Source organism: Zophobas morio, unplaced genomic scaffold (genome assembly GCF_036711695.1).
Source record: "Zophobas morio isolate AGI-343-1 ecotype UQ-CSIRO unplaced genomic scaffold, CSIRO_AGI_Zmor_V1 ptg000002l, whole genome shotgun sequence".
In the NCBI taxonomy this organism is placed as follows: Eukaryota; Metazoa; Arthropoda; class Insecta; order Coleoptera; family Tenebrionidae; genus Zophobas; species Zophobas morio.
The window spans coordinates 6,319,704-6,333,561 of record NW_026972107.1 but is presented as its reverse complement, the minus strand read 5'-3'; the positions used below and the strand labels follow the sequence as shown (position 1 = coordinate 6,333,561).

Genomic DNA, 13,858 nt, shown 5'->3' with positions numbered 1-13,858 from the left:
ATATTCTTAGATGTTGTAAATAGTTAAAATTTTTAGTTACACGCGTGTTTATAGCCAAATATGTACCACGATTTTGAGGACGCATAAATGGTGCAAGTAACCCCACAATAAATCTAAATAAAATTTTTGACACCCTAAAGATTTTAACAAATTGATTTTCCGGTAATGTCTCCAACGGATCAATTGTAACCCGTAAAGCTGGAACAATTGCATTATCTTCTTCAGCATCTTCCAGTTCTTCTAAAATATCGGCCATGTGAAGTTCATCCATTTTATATTGGGTAAATGGTTTTCTAAAAGAAAAAAAATCCATTTAGAAAAATAGAAGAAACATATGTAAAAAATGTTTATAAATGTGGGTACTTTTTATTTGCTGCCGCCTTGAGATGTACTTCTGAAAATGTTTTGATTTACAAGAATACTAAAATTTATAAATTAGAAAATAATTCAATCAAAAAATTTTAGTAAACCTACCTCCCATTTACACTATTAACACATGTATAAAAGCTTTGGTACAAAAGTCACCACTGTTTTTCTGATCGTTGCCACTCACTGATTTGTGAACGGCTTTTATCGTGTGTGACAAATTTCTCACTTGTCAGGAGTACGTCAGTCATAAAAATAAGTCACTTGATGATAGAACTCACACACGTTTTTTCTCACGTATCAAGAGTACGATGTCACTAAAACTCGGTGACATATGTCACGAAGTGACAAAACTCATCGGTGAGTTTTGTCAGGAGTAAGGTCCCTGGACTATGCTACTTTTTAACATTTAAATAATAATTATTATTATAATTATAAATAATATTTATTTGACAAAATTGTACGATGACATCATCAATTTCTGGAGATATGAACAGATAAATTTTGACTAACGATTTAACATGCTTCCAGTAACTATAAAGTGGAAAATGTCGTTGATTTGTTTCCAAAAATCTTGACGTCTACGGTAAAAACTCAACACGGATTCATAAACCATAAACGAAGGTTGTAAAATTTAAATTACATCTACTATTGTAAAATTTGGAGATTAGGTCATTCCATGTTGGTGACAAATTTTGGTGAGCGTTTTACCATGTTTTAATTTTGTCAATCGGGAACATTATGTATTAAATCGTTAAGATGTTCACGAACTTTGTTCACTTATTCGTTGTAAACTCCGAGCAGATGGTCGAAACAGGTTATCTCTAACGAAAGTCGGCTTGTAGATAAATCGCTTAGGTCGATATTGGCTTGAATGCGCTCTGGTCTGTAGATCAAACAAGTTCTCAGACCAGAAGTCTTATGATTTTACAGTTTTTTTTTTATTTGATGTATATGAATGCAGCTTCGTTTATCAATTCGGTGACCAATGTTTCATATAACCAGAACTTTTAATTAAAGTTGCCAGTTAGTCTTTTACTACACCTCAAAACGTTTTTGCTCGAACAAGGATGAGTGCTCGTTGCAGAGTATATTTTAACTTTTGTCCAGAGTTGTAATTATAAAACTTTGAACATGCCAAACTAATGGTTCGTTCTGCCTTTTATTCACGTGCTAAATTTTATTAGTTGCAAATTTATGAAACGTCAAATTCATGCAGTGCAAAATTTTAACAATAACTTCTTGCTTAAAGAAATCCACAAATTGAAAGGCATTCAAATGCAAATTCATAGTCAACTTAATGAGTTAGTTCGTAGTTTGTCTGCCAAGAAGGATCGTCAATTGTTTCCAGGATGAATAATGCTCAACGTTCCAACACTCTGGATGCGGTTAAATCAGGCATAAAATTGTGGCAATAAATATTTCAGATTAAAGGATATTTGACATGAGACAGCTGTGACATCACGACAAGTTTACCTACAAGAGTGATTAAATTTGCATCAGTGGCATCAATCAGAGACGTGTCAATATGTAGTGGATTATTAAATCATCAGATACTAAATAAATATTAATTAAGCTCTTTGCTTAAAAGTATCGAATCGTTTACGAAAAATTGGGAATTAATATATCGACCTTACGGGTATATCATATATGATGCAAACCTTCCCCACAATCCCACTACGATCTATACACAATACCACCCTTTATCATCGGCCGCCGCAGCCCACACGTCCGAGTAATTCATCTGCCACCCCGGCCCGTTTTCGGACTCACAAGAAACCTCCAGCTGCGATTTCCATCCATCCAACCATGCAAATATTTGCGCCGAAAATATGTATTCGTTTCCGTTTTCAAACAAGCGGTTATCCATCAAACCTTGTTTTACATGCAAATAAAAGTCTCTTATTCGATTTCGACGTTGATACATACCATCGCCGACGACCGCCACCATCAACCCTCCCGATAATTTTAGACAATCGATAATCATGAATACAATTAATATTAAAGCCCTCTGTGTATTCGAGCCTCACTTTGGGTCTCGTTAAATACCATTGACAGTTTGATTCAGTCGTCGGTATGAGTTCTAACCCAATTATGGCCTCCACGACAACAATGGGTCCGAAGAGGACCACCCTCGCATTTCCATATAGATCTGTCGGCGATTGTCGCGTTTATTCTACGTCATTATCACGTGTGCATGATGTTATTCCTGCGTTTTATGGGCCGTTGACGGTTTCGAATTAGCTGGTTTGCATGCAGAACGGAAAAATTGAGTCATGTGTAACTTAATTACGGCTTCGGAGGGCGCGACTTGTGGCAAAAAACATTTCCGAGAGTTGAATTTTGACCGACGAAAACAACACTTTGTAGAGGCATATTAATATAGAATCTGCGTAGGTTGCTAAAATAATAAAAAATTTTCAACGATATTGTGATTCTCAAATGAGCAAATTCTCAGGTTGTTATTTTTCTTAAATTCTTAATAAGGTCAACTAACAAAATCGGTCTCTGGCTAGAGGATTAAGTAAACATCGAGTGCCAACTAGAGGACAATTCTTATCTAAATCAGCCTTCCTGTTTGTCGGAATCTCAGCATGTTGAAAAGAATTCTCTAATAACGGATTCAGTATCCATCTGTAATTATTACAATTGTTGTGGATTTCTCTAGAGAAATAGTTGCAGAGGTTTTGATGTAAACTATGCATGCTAATTTGCATGTCTACAATAACGTGCTTGGAATGTATCACTATAGTTGGCTAAATCTTCTGAGTTCGTGAAGGCATTGGAATGAATACAATTTTTCAGAACTGAAGTCGACCAAAAATCTGTTTTTGTTATTACATTAATTAACATCGGTCTTGCAGACTACTATTCAAGTGGACGAAAATACCATTAAGAAAAGCCAGCTTAAGAAATCAAATAGAATTGAAAAATAAGTTCTTATATTCCGATTTCTCGTGTTAAGTATATCAAAAAGTCTGCTTTTAACTGGAAAACCACTCGAAAGTCATCTTACTTCTGTTATAAAGAAGATTTACGCATAAAGAACCCACGTCTTCACAAATTCTTCTAACAAAAAAAGAGTCTGTAACGCTTTTCCCTTGATAGAGTTTACAAATTTTATGACCCTTTTCAAAACACAATCCGTTTTAGGAGGTAAAGGTTTTGACGCAAAAGCTTTTCGTTGTAAAATAGAGTGTACATGCAGGATTTGACATTAGTTCTTGTAATTATACAACAAGACCATATCGATGTCTTGTCAGCTTCGGCGTCACGTAGGTACATATACAGGGTGACTGCGAAATATATGCAAATATTTTAACCACGGCATCCCACACCCCACTAGAGCCGAAATATAGAAAAAACAAATTAAAAATCGAATGGGGCAAAACCCCCATGAACCACCCTCGACACGAAGGCACTGAGCCACCTTGTAAACAGAGTTGGAAAAACGTTCGACTAAAAACGACCCAAACACTTTCAGTTTCAATTAAAAGTAAAACCGACTTTTTGCTACTTATCATTCGTTCATTCATTTACTCATTCATCGTTAAAGGTCAGTGTGAAAGTTTTTTGGTAATTTTGATTCTGACGGATGTTTGGTCCTTGTCACAACGATTTTACATTGTTTATTGGAACAGAAATAAGAGCAACTTAGAATGCTACTACCTTTTTACAAGAAATGTTGAAAATGTTGTTCTTGACTAGCAATACAGGCGTCAGAGCGTCGCAAGAGGTTTGTTGATAGGCAAAAAAACACCGGAGTAGCGGCTGCCACTTTCACTTGTTGAAGCTCTTCAATAATTTCTGGACACTGTTGATTTCCACAAACGAATTGTTTCATCCAACCAATACACCTTTCTCGAAAACCGTCTCTTGAAATCGTACTTGTTGACGACTATGTGGAGTTCCATCGGACAAAAAGTGAGTTACACAACGTGGACAATCAGTGGACTCCAAACCGTGCACTTTGTCAACATGGTATGGATGTGGCCGTGTTCTTTTAATGTAGGATGCACTACAAACTGCGAAAATCCAAATTCTCCTTTCTGCCCCATCATGACCACGATCGTAAATTTGAGGTTGAAGGTAACATGATCTCGGAGATGCTGTACCACCATATCGACACACTCTGCATTGGAAAACTGGACCATACACCGATTTCAACGACCGCTCGATAATGACTGGCCCTTTTCGTGTTTTTCACGTTGCGATTAAAAAAGTGCCTGATAAAGTTACTTTTTTGGTTCTTACTCCGAATCCCCTACCCATTCATTGCAGTAATTATGTAGGTCACGAAACATTACCAGCGGCGCGTATAACAATTTACATTTAATTTCAAATAATTTTTTCTAGACACTGCTACCACTTAGGACCGTGAATTTTTGCCAGTGACATAATCATATTGTGAGCTATTGCCCATTTTTTTTTTGCATGTATTTCGCAGTCAGCCTGTATAAACATATTTCGACAGGTCCATATGGTATTTGTTAGCATTTTGTATAAAAATGTCGAATAAATATTTTCCGGTTGCATTGACAATTTGCATTTCAATATAAAGTAGTTCGTCGCCTGAGGACTTGTTTGATCTACAGACCAGAACGCACTCACTCCAATATCGACTCTAAGCGATTTATCTAACTATAAGCCAACTTTCGTTAGAGGTGATCTGGTCGGACTTTACAGCGAATAGGTAAACAAAGTTCTTGAACATCTTAACGATTTAATACATAATGTTCAAATTGTATTATCAAATACTAAAACGCTCACCTAAATTTGTCACCAACAATGAAATCACGTAATCTCCAAATTTTAGTATTTAATTTAATAGTAGAATCCGTGTTGAGTTTTTACCTTGGACGTCAAGATTTTTTTGAAAAAAAAAATCAACATTTTCCAATTTGTAGTTATTGGAAGCATGTTAAATCGCCTTTTCGATTTTTGGACTTCTGGATTCTTTAATATCTAGTGTTTTTACTTTTTGGATTTTCAATTTTTCAACTTTTCGATGTTTTAATTTTTCAATTTTTAATATTCTAGGTTTTCCGGTTTCTCGAGTTTTCAGTTCTTCTATATTTGAATTTTTCAATTTTCTGAATTTTTATTTTCGATTTTTTCAATTTTTCTTTTTTAAAATTTTTCGATTTTTCAATATTTTGATTTCTCGAATTCAGATGTTTCGATTGTTCAATTTCTCGATTTATTAATTTTTCAATTTTTAACTTAGAAACACCGAAAACTTCAAAAACTGAGAATTCGAGAAATCGAAAAATCAGAGGATCGACGAATTACTTAAAAGTCGAGAAGAAAGCTTTCGATTCCTCGACCCTCTGATTTTTCGATTTCTCGATGTGTCAGTTTTTAAATGTTTTCATGTTATTTTTTTTTGATTTTTCAATTATTCAATTTTATATTTTCGATTTTTTTTTTATTTTTTGGGGTTTGGATTTCTCCATTTTGCGATATTTTAATTATTCAATGTTATAAATTTTACATTTTTCGATTTCCCGATTTTTTCATTTTTCAGTTCCTCAGTACATATTTCTATTTTTCAATTTTTCAAATTTTGTTTTTCCCATTTCTCGACTTTGCTTTTTTGGTTTTTCGATTTCTCAATTTTCCAATTTGTTAATTTCTTAATTTTTAGATATTTCTTTCAGTTTTGGAATTTTCCAATATTTTGATTCGACTTTTCGTTTTTTCGACTTTTGGATTTTTCGATTTTTTATTCTTTGGATCTTCAGTTTTTTTCGACTATTATATATTTCGATTTCTCAATTTTTAAACTTTTCGATTTTTGAAATTTTCAATTTTTAGAATTTTTAAATTTTCGATTTTTCAATTTTTTCGGATGTTTCAATGTTCAATTCCTCGATTTATCAATTTTTCAATTTTTAACTTTTCTTCTCGGCTTTCGACTCCTCGATTTCTCGATTCTCTGATTTTTCGATTTCCCCATGCCTCAGTTTTCAAATTTTGACGTTGCTATTTTCAGTTTTTCGATTTCTCAATTAATCTATTTTTGATTTTCCCATTTTTCAATTTTTCGACTGTTTTATAATTCAATTTCTCAATTTTTCAACTTTTCCATATTTTAACTTTGCAATTTTTAAAATTTTAGGTTTATCGATTTCTTCAGTGTTCTTTCTTCCATATTTCAATTTTCGGAATTTTTAAATTTTCGATTTTTCCAATTTTTCTGTTTTAAAATTTTCGATTTTATTTCCCGATTTATCCAATTCAAATGTTTCGATGTTTTGATTGTTCAATTTCTTGAATTACCAATTTTTCAATTTTTAACTTTTTTTCTCAGCTTTCGACTCTTCGATTTCTCGATCCTCTGATTTTTCGATTTCTCGATGTCTAAATTTTTGAATTTTTCGAGGTGTCGGTTTTTCGATTTGTCGGTTTTTCAATTTTCTAATTTAGCTTTTTCAGTTCTTCAGTATTTTTTAATTTTTCAAATTTTGACGTTTCTGAATTTTCAGTTTTCCGATTTCTCAATTAATCTATATTTTGGTTTTCCCATTTCTCGACTTCCCAAAGTTTCGATCTTTCAATTCCTCAATTTTTCGATTTTTCAGGTTTTTGATTTTTCAATATTTCGATTTTTCGACTTTGATTTTTTGACTTTGCGATTTCCCAATTTTTGAATTTTTGAATTTTCCCATTTTTGGATATTTCGTTCAATTTTGTGATTTTTCAGGTTTGGGATAATTTAGTAGTTCGACTTTTCAATTTTTCGATTTCTCGACTTTTTACTTTTCAGATTTTCAATTTTTTGAATTTTCAATTTATCGAATTCAGACGTTTCGATGTGTTGATTGTTCAAGTTCCAGATTACCAATTTTTCAATTTATTGATGTTTCGAATTTTCAGTTATCCGATATTTCAATTTTTTAGTTCTGGAGTTTAGATTTCTCGAATTTTAAATTTTAGATTTTCGAATTAAATTTTTTGATCTTTGGATGTTTGGATTCCTCCATTTTTCAATTTTGCGATATTTTAATTGTTCAATGTTTTAAAATTTAGATTTTTCGATTTTTCAAATTTTGACGTTGCTATTTTGAGTTTTACGATTTTTCAGTTCTTCAATTCTTTGATTTTTCGACTTTGATTTGTTGGTTTTTCGATTTCTCAATTTTCCAATTTTTTTATTTGTCAATTTTTATATATTTCTTTCAGTTTTGGGATTTTCCCGTATTTTGATTCTTCGACTTTTCGATTTTTCGACTTCTGGATTTTTCGATTTAAATTTTCAGTTTTTCGTTTTTCGTTTTTTAAACTTTAGATTTTTAAATTTTTCGATGTTTTAAATTTTCAATTATCCGAATTCTTAAATTTTCGATTATTCAATTTTTTGAGATCTCGATTTCTCGAGATCCGGATGTTTCGATCTTTTGATTGTTCAATCTCATGATTTATCTTTTTTTTTTCATTTTTAACTTTTCGATTTTGGCCTATTTCGGTTTCTCAATTTTTCGATTTTTCGACTTCTCGACTTTTCGAATCCTCGATATCTCGATCTTTGGATTTTTTGATTTGTCGGTTTTTCAATTTTTTAGTTTTCGGCTCTTCAATTTTTGAATTATTCGATTTTTTTAATTTTCGAGTTTCGATTTTTTGATTTTTCAGTTTTTCAGTTCTTCAATATTTTTTAATTTTCAAATTTTGACGTTTCTGGTTTTTTGAGTTTTCCGATTTGTCAATCTATTTTTTGACTTCCCAAAGTTTCGATTTTTCAGTTCTCCAGTTCTTCAATTTTTCGATTTTTCAGGTTTTTGATTTTGCTTTTTTGACGTTTCGATTTCACAATTTTTCAATTTTTTAGTTTCCCAATTTTCGGATAATTCGTTCAATCTTGTAATTTCAGTTTTTCGATTTCTCTACTTTTTACTTTTTGGATATTCAATTTTTCGTTTTTTAAACTTTGGGTTTTTCAATTTTTGTACTGTTTTATACTTCGATTTCTCAATTTTTCAACTTTTCGATATTTTGACTTTACATTTTTTAAAATTTTAGGTTTTTTGATTTCTCCAGTTTTCAGTTCTTCTATATTTCGATTTTCCAATTTTTCGATGTTTATTTTTCAATTATCCAATTATTCAATTTATAGTTAAAGAATTAATTCTTATTTAAACAAAAAAATAGTTGCATGATAAAATCGAGCAAAACATGTGAGATGTGATATTACGTTTGTAAATAAAAGAATTTAAATAATAACTATTTCCCGCAGAAATTCTAAACACGTAGAGTGGACATTGGCCTGAGCGCGCTCCGGTCTGTGGATCAAACAAGTTCTCAGGCGACGGTTGTTGTAAAATTGGCTTCATTTCAAAAAATTCCACAGGTTTGTCTTTTTTGTCTGAGTGTTTGCTGTTTAAATGTGGAAGTAGCTTTGACGGCTTCATACTCTCTTTCGACAAAACTTCTCGACAAACAACACAAAAAAAGCTTATTGGAAATAACGATAAAACCATATTTATGATATTCACTGCTATACAACAATTTTATTTACCTTACCTTTGTCGCTTCCAAACTTATACGATTCTAATGTCAGCATTTAATAAAATAATAAAAAATAATAAATATGATATTACGAAGAGTTGCCGACAGCCAACAAAATTCTTCCAAAAAAAAAAGAGGGCTATACGGATTCGAGCTTAAATACTTAATGCAAAGAAAGACAAAACACAAATTAAAGTTCCCTTTTACAAGGACAACAGAGTCTAGGAAAAAGACATTTATGAAACGAAATGAGTGAGTTTATCTCCCTAGTCAACTTGACGAATATGGCCAATTTTTTTTTCGTTCTAGATGTTCCATAATTTGATAATATCTACAAACTAATTGGAAACTACCATTTTATTCTATACAAAGATCGCTTCAAAAGTTAAACATGTAACTGATAAGAATGTGTTTTCCATGTTTACTCTACCTCGTTGCACGAACGCACCATAATGTTATTCCCGCGTTTTACGAGCCGCCGTCGGTTTCGAATTAAGTTTTTTGCATGTAGAACGAAAAATTGAGTCATGTGTAAATTAATTAGCATTTCGCAACACTGTTTACTCTGTAACGTGGACGTGATGATTACCGGAGGCTCTGCATCTAGTGGAATTAGTGTTTCAAATGTTCCACATCAAAATCTCGGAGAGTATGCAAGCTAGACAGTTTTATCGCGGTTTCCGCAAACAAAACTTTAATTCGTTCATTAATTAAGCTGGGCTTAGGTGGCGGCTTGTTGCTATTTTTGCTTTTTACTAATGCGCGCTCCACAAATGTAAATGTAAGCATTTTTACCAATCATAACTTAATTAACGTCCGTGCTGATAATAATCCTACATTTCATTCCGATTTAATGAAATTATTATCGAAACTGTTGTTTCGTGCTTATCGTAGTTGCGTTAATCAAATTTTTCACATCCGGTTATTTTTTCTAATGTACGAGCACGGCGGGATGAAGAATTATGTGATAAAAGCTCTTTCATAAAAATGTGCTTAGGGAAAGAAATAACGCCTTAACATAAATACACTCGGTAAGGGTAAAAAGCGCGTTCATTTTAAAATCGGATTTGCTCGCTCCACTGCTCTTTGTTACTGAAGATATCAACTTAATGCACTTTTATTAAAAGACTTCTTCATATTTTCTCTACGATATGCCAAAGTAGTTTTTAATGAATAGCGCCCGTGAAAAAGGAGGGTTGTCGTAAAATTAAACTCAAGACGAAAATTATGCGACGTCTAATCGTATTTTTATCTTAATGGACTGACACAGGCCAAATAATGCTTTCGGCAGACGGCAAAGGCTAATCTGATTTAAAAACAGGATGTAATTATTAAATAAATGCGTATCAGGGCACTAAATATAATTTAGATGGTGTGGAAACTTTTTAAACGAAGATGTGTATCTCGAAATTCGGACCTCAGTTGTTAAAAACAGCTGCTTTTATTTTCAAGAAAAAAAATAAAACTTCAGCTCTAGACTACAAGAGAAACATAATACTCGCATGAGTTTGTGTGGGTGTGGTCTCTTGACAATGCCGTTCAAATCAAAAAGCTGTTTGTTCTAGATGGTTTTATATTTTTAGATTCTCCTAATGTGGCCTCTGTTCTTTCTTTAGATCCCCTTTTTAGCAATTTAGACATTCTTTCTTTCCTTTTACTTATTCTGTGAGCCAATGTGCTTTTTTCATAAATTTAATTCTTTATTTTATCGGAATTTCAGTTTTATATCCTTCAAGAGACTTATTTTTTTATTTTCTGTATCTTAGTAATTTGTAATATCTCTCCCTAATAATAATTACCTTCATCAAGTTTTTTTTTTTTTAATAAGTTGGAACTTCCACCAAATTTCGCGCCGCCTTCACAAATTTAGACGTTACTTTAACTTTATAGATCCCGTTAACTATTCCCGTTATTAATACCACGTCGCTCATCTTTCATCATCTTGTTCCTTATTAACGCGAATCCATCTCAAAATCAGACATAACAACCTTTCAACTTATAACATCTATCTAACGTGAGAAACTTAACCAAGTTAAAACTGATTCTAGCGAATTAGAGAAGGTCCGTGGTAATACGCAGACGAAATTGAATAATCCATGCGCCTCCGTGAAGCCGAAATTTCGAAAACTTGGCTGGAGAGGAGAGTCGACTTCTAATAAGTTTTACGAGTATTCGAAATTAGTTCTGAACATGCAGGGGTGGAAAAGCGACGGAGGCGGCGGCAGGCGTCGACGACACGGACACATTATGAACCCACCTTGCAGATGCTGTTGTACCCCAATAATTAGGCGTGGCGGTGACGGCAATTTTTCTCTTAAAGTTATAACAAGCGACGCCGCAACTTCGAGAGCGAGCGCAGCGAGCTCTCTCAGGTGTCGGAATTTGGAAAGTTAGAATAGATTTTTATGTAATTGAATTCCACTAGTGACAATCGAAAATGTGTTTACGTTCTTGGAATATTAGAGTGAAGTAAAAGGCAGAGAAAGCTAAAGCAGTCGTCTGCTGGTAACGGTAAGTTAGGTCTTATTGTTCGAAACGGGAATTTATAGCCTTCTCGGTTAACGGATTGAAACGGAGATTTAAAACTGAACATACACAGAACATTTCATCCATTCCATTCGGAAACGTCACCGTCGGTATTTGTTTTACGTATAAACTTTAGTCGTTTTTCATTTCGTGAGCGTTAGATATATTAACAATTAAGGCGGATTCATAAATCACAGGTATAAAAATGTTAAATTTTGATCATACTGTTGCGATTTTGTGCATTTCGTTTTACTAGCGAACTCGAAAACCATAAAAGCCATTACTCCGCTTTGGCGAAAATCCCTCCACCCAGCAAACAAAAAAATGGAATACCGGACTGGAAATCTCTATTTCCGGGATAACGACTCCGGTAATTAGTGGTGAATTATGCAAGCGGAGCGGTAGTAGTGCGACCGTACTTTATTATCGTTGGGCGTTAATCCGTTTTATGATTATAGATAACTGACGAGTTTGTTCAACGTAGATTGTCCTGAATCAGTCTCTGTCGGACCGTCGTCTAATCTAGACAATGCCGTACGCACAATTATGTTTGTTTGACCTTATCTGTAGAAATGACCCGTTCATCCATCCGTTGGAGATCTGCTCACCGGCAATTAATATGATTATTGCTTGTCCGGAGGCAGCGTCGTTGCCGTTATTATGGCTGTCATGCTGCTCTAACTGATACGAAACACTGACACGCCAAGGTTGAACTGAATCGATTTTGCCGTTGGGCAGCATTTGCTTGGGATTTGGGGTGCCACCAATTAGCAAACAGGAATTAAGAGGAACGTGGAGAAAAGTACAAACCGAGTTATTAATGCGGAAGTGCAGCAGCGAAAGCACGTCTATAAATTGTGCTAAGTGTATTCATTAAAACAATTTACTAAATCCTCCTATCGATGCACTCTTGAGAGAAATTGGCTTGTTTCCTGTTAAATTGAATCAGCGCTTGAAAGCTCGCACTTGAAAGCAATCGCGACTAGCACTAAAAAATGGTGGATGCGCCGGGCAACTTAAAAACTCGACTCGTTTTGGGAAATCCACTTTGTGAAAGCGCTAAATGGGTTACAGACGTACCAAATACGCGGAAGTTTATCGCTTAAACTAGTTTACTATTAATAAGATTAGTTTTACTGGTTTCTGGTCACCACAGCGTTGCAAGAGAAAACTAAGCTCGAGGCAACTGTATAATTCGAATTGCACTGTGAATACGTACGCAAACTTGGGAATTAGTAGCCAACTTGCAAACAGATGGTCAAATATAGTGTAAGCGGCTTATAGTGCCGATGCACTACACACAGAGTTATATAAGGCAAGCCAACAAAAGCAATAAATTTACCAGCATGCTTTGAAATGTCCTTTTCCTCATTTATAACTGAACATAGTTCAATAATTGAGCGCGAATTTACTATCCACATTCTTTGTAACATATAATGACGTCAAATAAATCGGATAATGCACTGATGGTAGTGAGGCATTGTGTATCAAGAGTTTTAGAAAATAAAATAATACTGGAGCACACACAATATCGTTAAAATAACAATACAGAAACCTACGAAAAAACGGTAACAAAGACAAGCATGCAAACTCATTAGAGAAGCAGTTGTTGTGTAGATATAGCATCTATTATTTTCATACTTCACCGGCAAATTCAAACACAATATACGAAAACAATTCACGGGACCAAAAAATCTATGTTTATACCTCAGCGGAACCACAGCTAATAAAATTTTACTTCATTAAATGTATCTGCGTATTTTGATCGATAATGCAACCACAGTGTCAACGGAAGACCTATTTTTTCCTACTCTAGAGGTCATTTAACGTCTCGATACAAAAATAGTATTTTTTATCCTTTCAATTTTCTTAACAATACATAAATTGTACCGCATAACACTCTTCTATGTTTGTAATAAAAAAATATTTTTTCGATAACCCCTGGGAACAACATCCCTCGTGGTACAGGCTACCAATTACTTCGAGTCAGGTGTCTAAAGAGTTCCAGGATTAATTATAGAGTTTGCGATCATGATGGAACTTAATACCTACGCAAAATACCGCACCGAAATATGTTTTTACCAAACTTTCAGTTCGCTTTTTGGAGCTTCGGGTTTCCGGGCTCCTGAAATTTCTACGGTAGCTGCCTATATTTTGCCTGAAATAGTCACAGTTTTTGATAAATACATTAACTGGAACAACCCTATTCAATTTCCGTTCAAACAGTCTACTATGTTATAACGCCCACGGCGCGCAAATTGTCCACTGAGACCAAAGTCGCGGTGGTTGCGCCAAACCACTAATTTAATGCTAATTGCATATCTGCTATGCATTTTAAATCAAACGGGCAGAATTTATCTAAAAAAGAATTAACGTCAACTGCTGCAAGATTGATGCGATTGCAATGAAAGGAGTGAAAAACATGCTACAACTCAGTGTAAAAAATGAACATCGATTT

General features: G+C 33.9%; 1 protein-coding gene and 1 long non-coding RNA gene across 2 annotated transcripts in view; both read right to left on the bottom strand.

The window, feature by feature from the left end:
- Rg (rugose) overlaps nt 1-13,858 on the bottom strand; it is a 255,743-nt gene that overhangs the window by 129,567 nt on the left and 112,318 nt on the right. The window lies entirely within an intron of this gene.
- Nucleotides 69-748, bottom strand: LOC135139951 (uncharacterized). The gene is made up of 3 exons (XR_010282220.1): nt 475-748; nt 364-421; nt 69-293 (listed from the first exon to the last, which is right to left on the bottom strand). It is a non-coding gene; the product is annotated as an uncharacterized LOC135139951 (long non-coding RNA).